This window comes from Balaenoptera borealis, assembly GCF_965194805.1.
Source record: "Balaenoptera borealis genome assembly, chromosome: 3".
Lineage (NCBI taxonomy): Eukaryota > Metazoa > Chordata > Mammalia > Artiodactyla > Balaenopteridae > Balaenoptera > Balaenoptera borealis.
The window spans coordinates 164,336,089-164,354,166 of record NC_138866.1 but is presented as its reverse complement, the minus strand read 5'-3'; the positions used below and the strand labels follow the sequence as shown (position 1 = coordinate 164,354,166).

Below are 18,078 nucleotides of genomic sequence, written 5' to 3'. Positions count from 1 at the left end.
GGGCGGGGGGCGTAATCACGTGAGGTGTTTGCAAAGGAAAGAGAAGCTGGTCAGGCCAGTGATCGGTTCAAGGCAGTGGAGCTGAACTGAATCTGTGTCTCATATGTCGAATTTGCCTTATGTTGGTACACGGAGAAGAGTGTATTTTCCTACTGGTTAATGTGAATTAAAGTCGTATTTGCTTCCTTTGACGGAATCATCCCAAAGTGATGGGAAGCGGTCTCCCCGTGCTCGCTGCCCGCTGGTGGCCTCACTGCTGCTTGGGCTCAGCAGGGCCCCTTATCTGCGGGGAGGAGATCTGTGATCACGGGTTCCTGTCCTCTCCCTGCCATCCCCAGCCACAGGGGAGGACGTCTGTGTGTAAATATGTGTGTGTGAAGATATAGTCTATTTACATATAAAATGTGCTTCTATTTATAAACTGGAACGATAAACCGAAGACTGCAGGGCTGCAGGACAGGGAGAGATGCTTGGCTTGTCCGTCAGGGCTGCCTGTGGGCCTGGGTGGGAGGAGCCCTGCCCGGGCCTGGGGGGTGAGGACCCCGTGGGCTGAGTTACGGGGAGCCGACACCCTCCTTTCTAGATCACAGGACTCTGGAACTCCCTACCCACGCGGCCCCAAGCCCACTTCGAGGGCCCCGTCTCAGGGTCCGTCCTCCTGAAGGCTGACTAGGGCTGGTGTGTCCACGTGTGTGTGTGCAAGGCCCCCTGAGCTATGGGGAAGCGGGGGGGGGGGGGGATGGGACCAGGAGGGGCAGTGAGCTGTCCTGTGCCGCCACGTCCCAGCGTGGAGCTCTAAGTAGCCAGGAATTCTACCTTGGAAACTGGCCTCCATGTCTGTGAAGAAGTGCTTTTCTGAGAAGAGGATGGGACATATTCTATTTAAGAATTTGTTGGCTTGATTTATTACTTTAAAATACATGTCCACATAGAATGTGAGCCTCTGTCTGTAACCTTGTCCCAGGACCCACACATGTTAAGATCAGTCTACTAAAAAATTCACCTTGTTTTGTATATTTGCCTTGGGAATCATGAAAATATTTTACATACCGATGGCATAAAATTAAATCTCAAGGTGTGCTTCCTAAATGTTGAGAGCAAAATGAAACAACTGAGCAGAACTGGGTATTGAACCACTGGCGTAACTATCCAGAAAGGAACTATTTCAGGTGACTATAAGATGCAATCATTTGACTCTACGTCCCTGGTCGGGCCATATTCTGAGGACAAAAAGAACTGTAAAACATTTTTAAAAACTAAGGCTACCCTGGTGGCACAGTGGTTGAGAATCCACCTGCCAATGCAGGAGACATGGGTTCGAGCCCTGGTCCAGGAAGATCCCACATGCTGCGGAGCAATTAAGCCCTTGCGCCACAACTACTGAGCCTGCGCTCTAGAACCTGTGAGCCACAACTACTGAGCCCACGTGCCACAACTACTGAAGCCCACACGCCTAGAGCCCGTGCTCTGCAACGAGAGAAGCCACTGTAATGAGAAGCCCGTGCACCACAACGAAGAGTAACCCCTGCTCACAGCAACTAGAGAAAGTCCGCACACAGCAACAAAGACCCAACACAGCCAAAAATAAATTAATTAATTAATTAAATTAATAATTTAAAAAAAAACTGTATTCAGTGACTCCCACTTGTGATGGTGTTAGGCATTTTTATTCTGGAGCGGTTGTGTGCACGTTGTGGAATAAAGCACAGCAGTTCTTTGGTTGGCGTTTTTGAGGACTGGAATATGTGGCATAAAGGAAGAAGTACAGCTGTACCATTAATGAGTTAAGTAAAAATCCCATAGTCCTGAATCTGAATTGAAATTTTTAGTATGAACTCATATATCATGAACATGAAATTCAAAGTATTTCATGGTTTTGTCCAATAAGGAGGTTTGAAAGCAATGAACACCCCCAGAACACAAATCAGAGTATCTGAATATCTAAAACCATTTCCTGCCAAACGGAACCAGAGCTGATTCCAAGTTTGGGAGGCTTATTCCAAGATGAGCTCAGACTGTCTAATTTACCAGAAAGTAAGGAGGTTATATCAAAGATGCTGACATCATGCCAGAGGAGCTGAAGGCCCCCCCCCTGCTGCAGGTTGGGGATCTGAGGGCTATTTTAGGGAATGAACCATAATAAATTGCCCCAGACTTAGTAAGCTTTCAGTCTATTTGCTTCTGGTTCATTCCATGGACAAAATAATCTACTCAAAAATCTCTTTGGGATGCAGACCTTAAGCCTGCCCTAGGTCTTTTTTTATTTAAGGGTTTATACTGCCAACCTCCTCTTCCTCATTTTAACAGTGGCTTTCTGGAAGCCACCTGAAATGCTTGAGTGGAAAGCAACATCCTTAATCTGACTGTTTCTTCTAGCCTGGATCCTGTTGTCTGGCTGAAAAGTCTCCACAGGAGGCCTTTGAGAAAGGCTCTGAGCTTGCGCCAGGAGACTCTGCTGTTGGTGACAGAGGCAGCTGGCTTTTCCAGCCACTTGGTCAATTTCGATTGCAGGCCACAGGCAGAGTGGCCTTTCTGCCGCAGAGCTGCATCCCTCCATCTTTGCTTGCAAACACACCTGACTTCATGTCTCTCTTGTGGTCCCTTGTTAAAGGTGTCAAGGAACAGCCAGACGATCCATGTTGTGAATGTTCTAAAATTATTTTTGCTGGAGACACAGGCTCTTTACATACCTGATCTGCTTCCAAGTTACTGAAGGCAACTGATTTGCCAAATATCTTGCCACATAACACAGATCACCTGCTTTCCAGCCTGCTGTGTGACTTTCTCACTGTCTGCCACCCCACTGCTAAGACAATGCTGTATAATTTAGTTTTCATTATGGCAGCACCTCCCTTCCAACACCAATTTCAGGACTAATTAGGATACAGGACAGCTGCTGTAACAAAAGATCCCAGAAGACAGGTGCTCAAAGAAGCTGAAATCATACCTCCTTCTCGGTAGAAGCTGGGAAGTGGTCCAGGGATACTGCAGCTCTGCTCTTCAGGGTCACCAGGGATCCCGGGTCTTCACCTGTTTTTGCTCATCCCATCCCTGAGGTTGTTTCCTCTGACTGTGGCGTTGAATTTGAATCATTCCATCGTATCTGCATTTTAGTCCATTCAAGGCAGAATAAGAGGAAATGGAGTGCAAAGAATTTCCTTATAAAAGCAAACTGTAACTTGCACAAATCACTCCTGCCCACAGTTCATTGGCCAAAATTTAGCCATATGGTCACCCCTGAATGCAAAAGAGTCTGGGAAATGTAATTTCTAATTAGGATGCCATGTGCCCGGCTGGAATTCAAGGGGTTCTATGACTACAAGGAAGAAGGGGGAAATAGATACTGGGGTACAATTAACTGTCTCTGCCACACCCAACCTGTCCTTGGGAGTAGAGCTCACTCCAGGGTACTTTCCTTTAAATCTCTGCTGTCTAGGAAATAGCCATTTTCTGTCCCTCAGAATCCCAACACGCAGCTCGTGATTTGGGTCAGACCATTCGTGAGGTGTTAGTTGGAGTGATGACCCTTCTTCTGGGTGGCTGATCTAATGCAGACCCCCAACTGCCCTGACATGAGATAATAACAGACAACTACTACTTACTGAATAGCCATTTTGCAATGGTTATTGTTTTAAGTGATTCACATGCATTATCTCATTTCATCTTCACCAGACCCTACGAGACAGGTATTAAAATGCCTCTGTCCTATGTTAGGAGACTGTGCCCAGGGCTGTGATTGGGAGAACTTCTCACCGACCTTCTCACCCCCGCTAGGCGTGCAGCCTGGTCTCCCTGAAGGAAAGGAAGAGCTGGCTGGTCATGGTGCGACAAGGGCACCCAGGAGCAGGCTAAGTAACTCTTTTTTTTTTTTTTTGTATTCATACAAGGATGTTTATTATGGCATTGTTCATAGTGACCAAAAATGAGAAGCAAAGTGAATGTTCATGAATGGTTGAATAAATTACCCCCATACACACACTACTAAATGTGATATAGCCACTCAATATATAGAACTCATAGAGCAGTATGAATTTGGAGGACTCTTCGAAAATAGCAAAGGGACTTCCCTGGTAGTCCAGTGGGTAAGATTCCGTGCTCCCAATGCAGGGGGACGGGGTTCAATCCCTGGTCAGGGAACTAGATCCCGCATGCATGGCGCAACTAAGAGTTCGCATGCCACAACTAAAGATCCCACATGCTGCAACTAAGACCTGGCACAGCCAAAATAAATAAATAAACAAACAAATAAATAAATATTTTTGTAAAAAGAGTAGCAAAAGCAACATGTAAGAAATAGGTAAGAGATGATGTAATCTCATTTTTAAATATGGGAAAACTGGGCTGTTAATGTAGACTGTTGGGATGGGAGGGCCTCACGAGAGAGGAGAAGAAGCAGAAAGCAGAGATCACAGGGGCTTAAGTAACTTTAATTAACTTGGACTTTGCTGTAGGATCAGCATGTCTCGGAAACTAGAGATCTCCAAAGTGGGGACCATGCACCTCGGGTGGGGAATGGGGTCAGGATGACTCACTGGAATGCAGGAGGACAATTTTAGAACTTCGCTCTGTACTTATTTTTGTCTTATTCTCTAAACATTTCTACTGGGTGTATGCTTTATGACGTGCACACTGTCATTGGAACAGTAGTAAATATATTTAATTGATAAATAAATACGCAACATGAAGTGCTTATGAGACATTGGAATATGATGAGGTGCAAAGCTTGGGGACCACTGCTGCTCCCACAGCCCTCACAGCCCCCTACGCCCACAGCAGAGGGAGGACTCAAGGGATGTGGACATTCCGTGGAAACAGCGCTTTGTTCACAGGAGGAGGGTGAGAGTCTGCCTGACACCCAGCAGTAGCGGGGAGGGCATGCTGCTTGACTCTTCCAGGTGGCCAGGCTGTCTCACAGCCAATGATGAATCCACGCAGAGCTCACAGAAGACGGAAACCATTTCTCCGGGCTCTCCTGGGGCCTCCTCTCCTGTGTGCAAAATGTGCCTCCTCAGAATCCTTCTCGATCCTTCCGTCCATCTCCTGGAAGTTCCAGCCCTGGCCTCATGCTACCTTTGTAGACTAGCCAGTGAGTCCCATGTGCCTGGACCTCGGATTCTCCCGATGAAAGCACCAGCAAACTCCTTTGCTGGGCTCATTGTAGTGCCACCCACGGGGCTGTCATGAAGATTAATGACTTGGTTCTCAGGACGGGCTTTTAGTAATGTCACCGTCACTGTTCTCTGGCTGCCTGTCCTGGGACCTGGTAGCCCTCTTAGGGCTCCTGGATAAATGTTTGCCATTTGAGTAAATACATCCTTCACTCCATCCTTTCCTGCTGCCCAACTTCTAATGAAAACACTTCAAAAACAAGGTCTAAAGCACTATCCTCGCTGTATGTTTCCATCTGGGTCTGGTTAGGAGGCAGAAACCACACAACGATTTGAACAAGGGAGGTTAACTATAAGGAATTATTAAGCAGTGATAGGAAAGTGGCTATAAAAATGGAAAGAGAACGCTAAGGGGTGCCCTCGGGCAGGGAGACAGCCAAGAAAGGGCAGACTTGGAAGGGGGTTCACCATGGTCGAAGCAGGTGTGGTTGGGGGTCACTGGCTGGGACAGAAGTCCACTGGTGGCCTTGGCCAGAGCTGGCCCATGTCCCTGGGCAGCAGGAACCTGTGTCTAGAGCACAGGCGAGGGGGGCTTATAGGTGGGTGCACAGAGGGGTCAAGGCACTGCTGCCCACGTGAGGCTGGGGGAGCACAGCAGTGTCCGCACTGCAGGTGGCTGGTCACCAGCCTGGGCCAAGGCTGCCTGTGTGCTAGGGCAGAGCACCACCGGGCATTCATGCACGTGCGCGTGCATACACACAACTGACAGTGCAATAGAAATGAAAAAGAGCAAAGCCCTCACCCTGAAATGTGCAAAGAGAACCTGGCCTTCTCCTGCAATGTCCCTCTCACGCTGTCTCCTGACAAAGTTTAGCTTTGCTCTCACGGTAAAGGAGAAATGCTGAGAGTACACACAGCCCCTTGTCACAGAGCAGGTACTGAAGGGTGAATTTGGGTCCAATAGGCAAACAATTGATATCTGGCACACTGGGTAAAAATCACGGTATTTATCTGCAAGATAGAATTATATGAAGTAATTAAAAATTATGTTTTAGAAGACTATTTAATGCCCTGAGAAAATTCTCATGATATACTAAGTGAAAAAGCAGATTACAAAAGCAATCAATACAGTGTAATCCTAATTTTTAAAAAAAGAGCAAGAAAAAGAGTGAAGATCTTTGTTTAAAAAAAGATTCCTGAATGTCTTCTCCTTTTCCCACTGCCTGTCAACCCCCCTCCCATCCTTCCCCATGTTTTGGTGAGAGTGAGAAAGTGAGTCAAAGGTCAGGCGGTGTATTAGAGAACCAATGATTTTAATTCCCTTCCGGTCATCTGCCTCACCCCTTGCCCAGGAGGAGCTGGGGAAATGTGCAAGGAAAGTATTATGTTACATAGAATGTCAGCCACTTTCCCTCTCCTTTTTGCTTTCAGAATTCCCCCAGTGATATTGGACTGGCCCCTCCTCAGGCCCAGGAGAACTGGAAAGGATTGGACCCCGGCTTCAGGAAAGGGTATGAGAAAAGATGGTTCCCTTTATCCCGCAGACCAACAAGGATCAGTGGTCTCATGAAGAAAGGTGGCCCATGGCTGACGGTGCTGGGTAAACCATGCTTAACGGATTTTGCTACAGGGTTTCTCAGGGTCTCTGTGTGCCCTGGAATCTCTAGCTGGTCAGCAGCAGGTCCCAGCTTTTATTTTAATTCATGTGTGTGTTTTGTGGAACACAGTTTGGAAAATGCTGCTATAGAAATATATTAAAGATGTCTACAAACATTTTTAAAGCTTTAAATACCAAAATGCCCCTGATCTCACAGCATCTTTTCTTATCCTGGTGATTGACTTTTGTTACAAATAAGTGTATCCTCATAAAAATATAACTGCCTACATATACATATACATGCACATAATATACACACATAAATGTACATAATATGCATACATATAACACACATAGGTATACGTGCATATGCATGCACACAATATACACTCATATACACACCTACACATACATGTGCACTTACACATAATATGCACATACACACACATAATATACACACATACATAACATATACATGCACATAATATACACACACACCTACACATACATATGCATATACATGTAGACATACACATATAGATACATATATATACACATAATGTGTACACATATATACACACATACTATGCATGCACATACATATACCCATACATACATGTAGACACATGCATATGCATACACACATATACAAATAATATGCACATATATGCACATAATATACACACACTTAACACATACATACATATACACGCACATAATACACATTTATAGACATACACACACATACACATACTCACATATACCTACACATATACACTACACACAATGTACATGTACATGCATATACCTACACATATACACTACACACAATATATATACATACATATACATGCATATAATATACACATACATAATATACATGCATACATACATATATACACATACATACACATAATGTATGTGCATATACATACACATAATATACATGCGTACACATGCATACACACACACACACACACACACACACATTGACAAAGATCCAAGGACTCTATGACATAGAGGCAGCAGCTCTCATCTCTTAAGGATGAAATTACGGGCAATTTATTTCATCACTGTGCTTTTGTCATCTCCAAAATTCCTGTGGTTAGTTGTGCCTCTTGTATTAAGGCAGAAACACCCGTGAACAGCCTTCTGTTGTGTTTTTACTCTGGTGTTACAGCCACCCAGAAGGAGAGCTTGGCACACACCCCGTCAAGGTGACTGCACAGAGGGTGTCTCTCCCATCACGTTTCCTGAAGCGGCAGCGACATTGCAGATGTCAGTGGGGGCCGGTCCTCTGACCCGCTAATGGGCTGCATCCGATTCCGCAGGGCTTGCTTGCCTTTCAGGGGGCACTCTGGTGTTTTCTCAGCTGCTGGAGCCTGACCCTCTCTGACAATTATGACTTCATGTCAAAAGACTGCCGGGCGAGCTGTCTGGATCTGCCAGGAGAGACGGAGCTGCCCCCATCAAACTCTGAGCCGCGAGGCTCAGGTGGAGAGTGAAAGGTTCTGGAGTTTTCTGTGGAAAGACACCTCGGCCCCGCTCCTGTGCCCCACCACCCCTGCCCTCCCTAGTAACCCCTCACCAGCCTTCAGCTTCCCTTCAAGCTGGAGCAGAGACCTTAGGCTGTGGCACCATCATGGGGCCAGGGTCTGTGCCGTGAGAAAGTGACAAGAAAGATGGCCCTGGGCTGCTGGCTGATCATCTTCAGGATGGATGATCTGAGTCTCCTGGAATTTGTTCCAAGAGAAAGTGGAGAGGGCTTCCCTCTCCCTGTAATAACGACCCACTTCAATCCCCAGGCTTCCTGCAGGCGTAACGCAGGAGGGAGCGAGGCCCGTGTTCACAGCCCCCATCATCTCTCACTGGCTCTTGTTTGCAAAGTGCCAACCCAGGCTGCATGCTGCTCTGGGTCTTCCTGGAAGGGTCATTCATCTGGGAGGAAAGTAGGGGTCCCTGAGAATGATGAAGGGTGATGGAGGGCAGCTGCCAGGGCCTCCTACCTCTGGGTTTCCCAGAAGGTCACAAGATGGCAGGGACCAGCCTGGGTCCAGGGAGCACCTCCTCAGGCGGAAGCTGGTGGAACTTCGGGTCCTGACTCCCAAGTTCAATGGCACCAGCGACGTGTAGCTCTAACTTGTGACTTTTCCTGCCTCTCTCTGTGTGTGCCCATGGGGGTGGCCTGAGGAAATGCCACTGCTTCCTGGCAGTACTGAGAGCTGCCCTCTGTTTACATGGATGAATCTAGAATGAAGATGGCTAATCACAACAATGGCTAATGCTTTTGGAAGGCTTACTGTGTGCCAGAAAGAAGTGCTTGTAATGGATTATTTCATTTAAAGCAGTCTTTCAACACGTATCCTGTGTGCCGGCAAGGTTCTAGGCACTGCAATGCATCAGTGGATGAAAGAGACAAAATCCCACGGATGAACAACATGTGGTCTGTACACACGATGGGACAGTATTCAGCCTTAGAGGAAGGGAATTAGGCCACGTGCTACAACATAGATGAACCTTGAGGATGTTGTGAAGGAAATAAGCCAGATACAAAAGGACAAATACTGCAGGATTCCACTTACATGAGGTACCTGGAGTAGTCAAGTGCATGGGGATGGGAAGCAGGATGGTGGCTGCAGGGGCTGGTGGGAGTGGGGAGAATGGGGAGTTGTTGTTTAATGGTGTTGAACTGAAACAAATAGACAGCCAGATATTTCTCCAGCAGAGAGGGTTTATTCAGAATCAGCAGAGAACTGCAGTTCGGAGTCTGCGACAATAGTGAGCACATGCAAGTCCCCGCCCGGCAAGGGAAGGAGAACCCTTTTACAGGGGGGATCGCCTGGGGCTTTAAGAGTGTGGATGCCCTCTTCCCTGGGCTTTTTAAAAAAGCTCCTCAGGTAATTCTCTTGGGCAGCTGGGGCTGAGAATCAGTAATTCACAAACTTGAGTGCACATTTAATCAACCGGGAGCTTTAAAAAAATACTGGTGTCTGGGTCCCATCCCGAGGTTCTGATGTCGTTGTTTGAGTGCCTTTGGGCTACAGGGCTTCTGAAGGCTCCCAGGATGGTCCAGTTTACATCCTTGACTGTGAGCCAGACTGGCAGCTCCGAGTCTGGCAACCGTCTGCCATGGCCAAAGCCCCCATGAAACACTGTGCCTGGGACCCATGATACTCTCAGGGGCCGCGACTTTTAGTTTTCATTTCTTTTAAAATCAGAAGCAAAAAAATGAACTTTTAGGTTGAAGAAAATGTTGTCATATATATTATTAATATATTCACCTTTGTACCAACAGAGCCATAAAATGGAATTTTTAAGATTTTTTTGTTGTTGAGAAAGAGCCCACGAAAGTCATGGTGCTGCCCCAACGTCTGCTTTGCTCTTGGCAGCCCCAGGGCCCTGTCCAGAGCTTTGAACCCAGTGGGCGCTGAGTGAATGAGGGAAGAGACTCAAAGGATTAAACAGCTACAAGGAAAATGAAATGCATTACGAGGGGGATGGATGCTCGAGGGACATTCCATGGAACTCATCCCACCGGCAGAGCTTGAAAGATGTGGAGACATCAGGCTGGAAAAAAAATAAGGAAAGTGAGATTGAGGAGAAAACTGCCTGAGGATAATGCAAAGGGCATCTGGCAGGACCAGGGGCATCTCTCTGTCTCCCTGTCTCTGTAAGTCTCTGTCTGTCTCTGTCCCTCTCTTTCTCCACAAGAGCTACAAGCCTTATTCAATTTGAAGCAGAAGAATTTGAGGTGGATGTCTGGGGAAACTTCTAGAACCTACAAATTATCCTACACAAGACGGGATTATTTGCAAGCAGAGCAGCGACCAGGGTGAGGCAGGCTAGGTAGTCACCCAGGCTGCCCACCTGGGGACTTTGCCCCATGAGTTGGGCCCCCGGGAGGCCTCACTGCCTCATCCCAGTCGCTGCCCTTCTTCCAGGGGTCAGTGCGGCCTGTCCTCGTTGGGGGATGTTTGAGGAGGCAGGTGGCTCTCTGAGCCCACCCCGGGCTAGAAGCAGGGAACGGGTGTGATCATTTGTGAGGTCCATTCCCCAGGGCAAGGGCAGCTTTCTCGAGCAAACAGATAAGGGACCTGGCCTTTGGCTCATCTAAAAAACAATTGAGGGACTTCCCTGGCGGTCCAGTGGTTAAGACTTTTCCTTCCAGTGCAGGGGGTGCCGGTTCGATCCCTGGTCGGGGAGCTAAGATCCCACATGCCTCACGGCCAAAAAACCGAAAACATAAAACAGAAGCAATGTTGTAACAGGTACAGTAAAAACTCTAAAAACGGTCCACATCAAAAAAATCTTAAAAAAAAAAAAAAACCAATTGAAATAAAAAAGCAAGCTAGCAATAAAGAGTTTCCTGGGACCCCAACGGGAGTGCCCTATGCTGACAATTCCGAGCTTGGATTTCCAGCTCCCAGTGGAGAGAGGCACTCTAAGAATTCTGTGGTCAGAGCCTCGAGGAGGCCTGGCCCGGGGGGCACCTGCCTCTTGTAGGTAGGTCGGGTGCCTGGGTTGAGAAACACACGTAAGGCAAGCCATGGAAGGCGAGCCTGCACACATGACCTGTTCCAGAAAGATGCACAAGAACACAGTCTATTCATATGTTAGGAATAGAGAGCGGCTCATAGGGTGTTTTGTAAAGGCTCGTGCACCAGTGTCCGTCTCAATCAGGCTGACCCGTGGAGGGTGGGCAGAGGGTGGGCCAGGGCAGACCCCCCTGTGATGAATGTCCTGCAGGCCTGGGGCAGGGCCCACGTTGTCACACGCCCAGATGCCGCTCCTGTGGCAGGCCTGCGACGGAAGCGGGCCTGGAACTTTCAAGCCTCTGCCGGAACACAGCCTGGAGCTTTGTGCAGCGCTATGAAATGTTACTATGCGATGGCCCTTGGTGGTTACCAAGCTGCTTCGCTCTCTGGAAGCCCGCCTTCCTGCTCTCCGCGCCCACGAGCACTGGAAGTGGGTTGAAGGCAGGGCAGGGCCACACATCCTCTGGTCCTAAAGAGCCTTTCCCCCAGTGCGGCTGCCTTTAACCAGTGAGCATCTGCAGACCTGGAAGCCTGCCTCTGCTGGGATGTCCCCAAGCGCGTCACCCCTTTTGGGGGAAGTGACACCACACCTTTAACACCCCATTAAACAACCTGAGATTCCATTTTCACTCCCCTGTAGAAAGAGCCCAGCCTCTCCCCGCTCAGTCCAAAGGCCACTTTCCTCTGGAATAATTGGAGGTTGTTTCACTTTTGCTCCAGAGATGGCCACATGCCAGCCTGTTTTCTGACACCCCTGGACACAGAGCTGCCAGCCTGGGGATTCTGCCCACTTCCTTCATCCCCTGGGGAACGTCAGCCCAGGTGTCTTCCTGACAGTTCGGGACAGCAGGGGTGGGTTCATGACAGAGCTGACAGGCGACCACTGAACATGTGGCCCTGTCTGTCCCAAGGGACCCCCCCCCCCACCCAGGCCTTCCAGGAACCTCCTCACTGGCCACCTTCTTCTTCGGGTGCTGGCCAGCCCCTCCCTTCATCCCAGGGCTCCCCTGCCCCTCCAGCCCTCCAGGGGAATTCTGGTTTTATTGCTTAGATCACTGTTGCTTTTTTATGCTGAGCTTTGAACCCTGCTTTGGCTAAACCCCTTTTATCTGGGCAACACCTTTTGAGGGAAGGGGCAGGCGTTTCTTTTAAACCCGAAAGACCCAAGAAAGCCCACTTAGGGCTTCTGCAGCTACCCTGGAGCTCCATTTTGTCTCTCACCTGGAACACGCTTTCTTCTTTCATTCTTCACAGCAGCGACTCCGTCCTGGGACAGACTCTGGGGTCCAGGAAGGGCCTGTAGGTGGATACCGCGTGTCACAGCTGCCTCTCCGGGTTTTGTGATGCCTTGGCACGGTTGGCCAAGTCGATGGGTGGGGTCATCCTGTCTTGGGGATGAGAGGCCATCTTGCTAAGTGTTCTTACTCGCTGCTTCTCCAGAGGCTGGTTCTTCCACTGAGAAATTCTATGCTGAGTTCATCTTTGGTTTCAGATCCGGCTGCCAAATTTGGACAGGGCAGCTTTCTCTAGTCATTTATGGCTCTTCTCCTTGCTCTGGATGGAGTCATATCTGGTTTGGAAAAGTGAGACCCCCAAGGAGACCATTACTGGGTCTCTGTTAAAATCAGGGCCCTCCCATGTTCCAGCTGAAATCTGAGGGCAGGGCAGAGCCTCAGGGACTCCCAGTGATTCTGAGTCAGAGAGGACAACAGGGAGCCTGGCTTCCTGCAGGGTGTTGATCGCACGCACACGTATACACATGCACACACGTGTGTGCACACATGCACTTACATATGTGCACACACATGAATGTGCTAACACAAATGCATGCAAGCACGCACACGTGCACACCCATGTACTCACGCACAAGCACACCCTTAGCTGGTCCTGCACACATACAGTCCCGCATCTAGTTGGGGTGCCCAGGGATCTGTGTACACACCAGTCCAGCTTCAGAAAGAGCTGTTCTTGAAGCGTATTCTGTCCTAACTTGTAGGTGGCAGGTGAAAATAGCTACGGAAGACTGTAGCCCCCCAACTTGCTTTTGTGGGCAGGCAGACAAGCTTTTGTGGGATGAGAAGAGTATGAGGTCTGAAGGGTTTGGGGAAACAGAAGGACCTGAGCTGGGTCTTCACAGACAGGTAGGGTTTGAATAAGCAGAAGCGCGTGGGGCATGTAAGACTGGGGAGTCGGTGTAAATAAAGATTGGTGTGGGAGCTAGTAGCTTGGGTGAGAACAGGCTGGCGAGACTGGAGTGGAGGTGGGTGGAGAGAACAGGCATCGGGGGTCAGAGGAAAGGGGGCTTGGAAGTCTGCATGACAGGAGGGGCACTAGGAACCACTAACATTTCTCAAAAAGAACAAGAAGAAAAGGAAGGAATGTTGACACGTACTTACTATTCGCAGAATTCTAAACCAGGTGCTTTACATTTATTTAGTCTTTACCATAATCCTGTAAGGTAAGGTATTATTATTCCTATTTTTACAATTGAGGCAGTTGAGGCTCAGAAGATGATGTAACCAACCAGGGCTGCACATCTTGTAATTGATGTGGCCAACTTTCAAACCCAGTTCTCCCGAGTTCCAAAGGTCCTGTTTGTTGCCTGTATCACACTGTCTCCCAAGAAGAGAAACAGGGCTAAAATTAATTTGAGGAAAGATTAATCTAGCTGCAGTGAAGACACAGACAGATTGGAGGTGGGGGTCAGGGGACCTGCTATTGAAATAAACAAGAGTGAGATGAATGTACAAGATGAGCCTGGACCATCCTATCACCCCAGGAAGCATGGAAACTATCAGAGTGCACACAGGAGCGAAAGTCCTACTAGACAAAGATGAGGCAATTCAGACATCAGTTACAGTGATAACTGCAAGGGATTGATTGCAATGGATTAAAATACATCAGATATGTTGAAATCCAAGCCTTTATAGCAGTACTAAAAATCAAGCGCTCCTTGGTCACTTTTGGAGAGGGTTAGGGAAGCAATTCAGTCTTTGGGAAACTGGTATAAGAAGGGAAGAATCAAGCATTCATTCTGTTTTTCCATGAAGTTTCTCTTTTTTAGAAGCATTCTAGCCAATAAATGCAGGAGTTACAGAATTAGAGCATCACCACGTGACCACCTCTAAGGAATGAATGGATCTGGCATCAGTGTCTGTTAACATCACAGAAAGAACTAACCAGACTCTGTGTACCTGCTGATGGAAGGAACACCACTGCCTTTGAAGTTTTTGCCAAAAATAATCACTGAGTCTCTAGGTCTAAATATCCATTTACAGAAAAGTCAAGGGACAGAGGAACATAGCAAATGAAATCTTGGGGATGCAGTCTGAAAAATCCTGACTGTGGGATTGCCGACTGGATATTGGATAATATTCAGAAATCGATATCATTTTTTAAAGGAACGAGAATGGTCTTGCGGATGTGCTGAGAAAACTCTGATCTTTTTGGGATAATTTCTGTAATAATTACAGATGAAATGGTATGTTGTCTGGGGTGGAGGTTGGGGAAATGGAGCAGGATTATGGATGAAATGCGACTGGCCACAAGGTGAAAATTGTTGAATTTAGGTGACAGAGGTGCATTAATTTATCTTCTCTACTTTTGTATGTGTTGAAAAATGTGCTTCAGGTAGGATGGTAATTTTGGTGCAGTGAGGGTGTAAAAGTGGTGCAGGAGCGAAGCATTTTTAGAAGGGAAACATGGGTGAATTGGAGCTGGATCGGGGCAAGAGGGAGTGGGAGGCACATGTGAAAGCTAAGCCCCTGACGCCCCATCAGCGTGCAGCCAGGAACGCAGTGGCCTGGCGTGACCCAGGCTCCCGCGAGCCAGGCCCTGACCGCAGACAAGCTCCTCTGCCCTGGGGAGCTGAGAAGTGTTCCCAGCCCAGCCAGGAGGACTATCTGCCAGTTCTTTTTTTTTTTTTTTTAAACTTTTTATTTTATATTGAAGTACAGTTGATTAACAACATTGTGTTAGTTTCAGGTGTACAGCAAAGTGATTCAGTTATACGTAAACATGTACCCATTCTTTTTCAAATTCTTTTCCCATTTAGGTTGTTACATAATGCTGAGCAGAGTTCCCTGTGCTATACAGTAGGTCCTTGTTGGTTATCTGTTTTAAATAGAGCAGTGTGTACATGCCAATCCCAAACTCCCTAACTATCCCTCCCCTCTACCCTTCCCCCCTGGTAACCATTAGTTCATTCTCTAAGTCTGTGAGTCTGTTTCTGTTTTGTAAATGAGTTCGTTTGTATCATCTGCCAGTTCTTAATGAGCCGCTCAGTGTTCCCAGCTCTGAGGTCACCTCCTCTGTGAAGTCTCTGGGATCTTCCGGGGCAGAATCTGTCATGCCCTTCTTGGGTTCCCCGGCTCCTCAACCCTGATGGGCTTCTGCCTTGCATTCCATAGGTTGTGTTCAGTCTGTTGTCCCCACTGCCCCATGTCCCCCTGGGGCAGAGCCCAGAGCCCTCCCCACGGGAGGCGTTCAAAACCTGCGTATTGGTTATGAAACAGACTGCCCCCTCGCTCCCTGGCAGGCAAGGACGCAGAAAGTGTGGGAGTGGGTGGGACCAGGGATCAGGAGGAGGAAGGCCTTAGTCGAGTTTCTTCTCAGTGACCACGGCCCCTTTTTTCCCTGCCTGGCAAACCTGTAAGAATCTGCTGGGGTTGGCCCAGGAGGAGAGATGGCTGAGTCACAGGGCCCTCCTGGACCCCAGCTGTGGTCCTTCTGGTTGCCATGGTGATGGCTCACCCTTGCTCCCGCATCGTGTGATGTGCCTGGGCTGGCCAAGGCCATGGGGTTGTGAAACTTTGGTGTCTCCCATCCCTTTCCTCTTCTGCAATTGTCTGGGACACTCAAAACGGCAGGTTCTTGGGATTCTTGGCAATCCCTTTGCAGGTTTCATGACGGATGGGAAGCTGAGAGGGGACTCAGGTGGGCCACTGCATTGCTTGGGGTCTTCAACTGGCTCCAAGTGTTCCTCCCAGCTAAGATTGACAGCAAGAAGCACAGATCTGGGACTACAGTGGAATCTGGCTGAGGAATCCCAGTTTTCTTTCCTGATGTCATTCGCCTGTGGGAAATGATTCCCAGCCTGGTGGGCTAGGAAGGCCCTGGAGCCATGATCCCTTTGTTTCCGTTCAATTTAGTGGGAGTGATTTTAACAGGACCAGGTAGAAACCGTTCACCTTCCGTGCACCAGGCACTTGACAACACATTTCATTTGTGGTGATAACCAATCTGCTGTCATCCTTTAAGGAACTCTAGTTGGTCCCCACAGAATTAGGGGGTACTCTTAGCTTTCTTGTGCCTGGAACCCCCAACTTCAAGTCCTTTTCCTTATTAGGTATCACATTCTGAAGGTCAGCTGATTGCTAAGCAAGTAAACGTGATTGGAGGCCGGCTGGGGCTCAGGGTCAGACCGCAGGGCGGTAAGGGGCGCTCCCTCTCCTCGTGGCCCCCGGCAGAGGTACCAGTGGAGTCCTGGCCCAGGAAATGCTCTGAGCACACGCTGAATGCTAGGAACATCTTGGTCGATTTCCACTGTATTTCCAGTTGTCCAGTCACTGTCAAATTCTTCACTGTCCCTGGAGAGCACGTCCCTGTCCAGACCCTGAGGTTCAAGCGGGACAAGTCAGCGCAACCAGGAAGCTCCTAGAGGTGTCACTTTTCCTGGCATGCGGCCCCCACCGCTTCTGAAGACCTCTTCTGGCTCCAGGGATCTCTCATGCCTCCTTCCTACCAGTGAGACTAGCCATGGAAACTTCTAGAATGACAAATTCCAGAACGCTGGACATCGGTCACTAGGACGCACAGATGAATGTCTGCTCTGCTTATAACCACCGCAGCCTCCCGGTGAATCCATTCTTCATGCTCCAGATCGCTCATGGTAGGAAGTTCTTCCAAAACACTAAAAACTTTGGGGCTATAGTCAATGACCGTTTCCCCCCGTTTCTATTCAGTGAAGTAGTAGAGGGGCTGGTTTCTCTCCTCCACGTGCTCACACGCCATTAGCAGGAGGAGCTGTCACATTACCTGAGCTCTGATGAGCCCCATAACTGGAGAAGATGGGCCTTTGGGGGTGATTCAGTTTGAAATGCAATGGCCCGGTTATTCCAAGGGGCTTTATTCCTGACCCCGGGGCCTGCAGAGTGGGGTGTCCGGTCACAAGCACATCTAGGACCTGCAGGGGTGTTGAGGAGGCCCCAGGCAAGGATGGAGGAGGAAAGACCCAGCTCAGTGGAGGTCTGCCCGTTGTTTTCGCTCATAACAATGGCCTTTAAAATGATCCGGGCCCAGACAACCGTTCTAGCACACTCTGTGGTTTGCAGCTTTAGGGGCTTAATCACACTCCTCCAGCTTTTGTAGTTAATTCAAAATATTCTGGAGAAAAAATTTGGCTTGTCTGTGGGTAGCTCGATGGCCTACTTCCAGGGAGTAATGGGATGACTCCTGACTGCTAGTCTAGATACCGAACCGCCAAGGGGCACAGGTGGCAATTTGAGGACAAATCTTATTAAAAAAAAAAAAAAGAGCAGGCCTGATTCGTACATCTGTCGCCAAATGCGTTGGGTATTCACTCTTCAGTTCATTCTTTATTAATTCATCCATTCTGTCTACATCCACAATCTACGCAGAGGGTCCCTCTACTGCGCATTTCCCCTGCACACACCTCTTGGCTGGGATGCCATCGCTTTGATTACAGGCTCTGATTGCTCTTTGTTTCCTGCTTCATTTGCACGGAGATGGAAGAATCGCCCCTTTTCTTTCCTAAGGCCAGCGTTCCCACCTGCCTCCTCAGGATCTGACGTTCTTCCTCTACTGGCTCTTTCCCAAC

General features: G+C 48.4%; 1 protein-coding gene across 1 annotated transcript in view; it reads left to right on the top strand.

Moving 5' to 3' along the window:
* LOC309625690 (uncharacterized protein) overlaps window positions 1–17,775 on the top strand; it is a 54,772-nt gene extending 36,997 nt beyond the window's left edge. The window contains exons 9-10 of the mRNA XM_082385753.1: window positions 3,673–6,619; window positions 7,886–17,775. The gene's annotated coding sequence lies outside the window, so the exon portion shown is untranslated. The remainder of the gene's footprint in view (window positions 1–3,672; window positions 6,620–7,885) is intronic.
* Window positions 17,776–18,078: the final 303 nt, after the last annotated feature.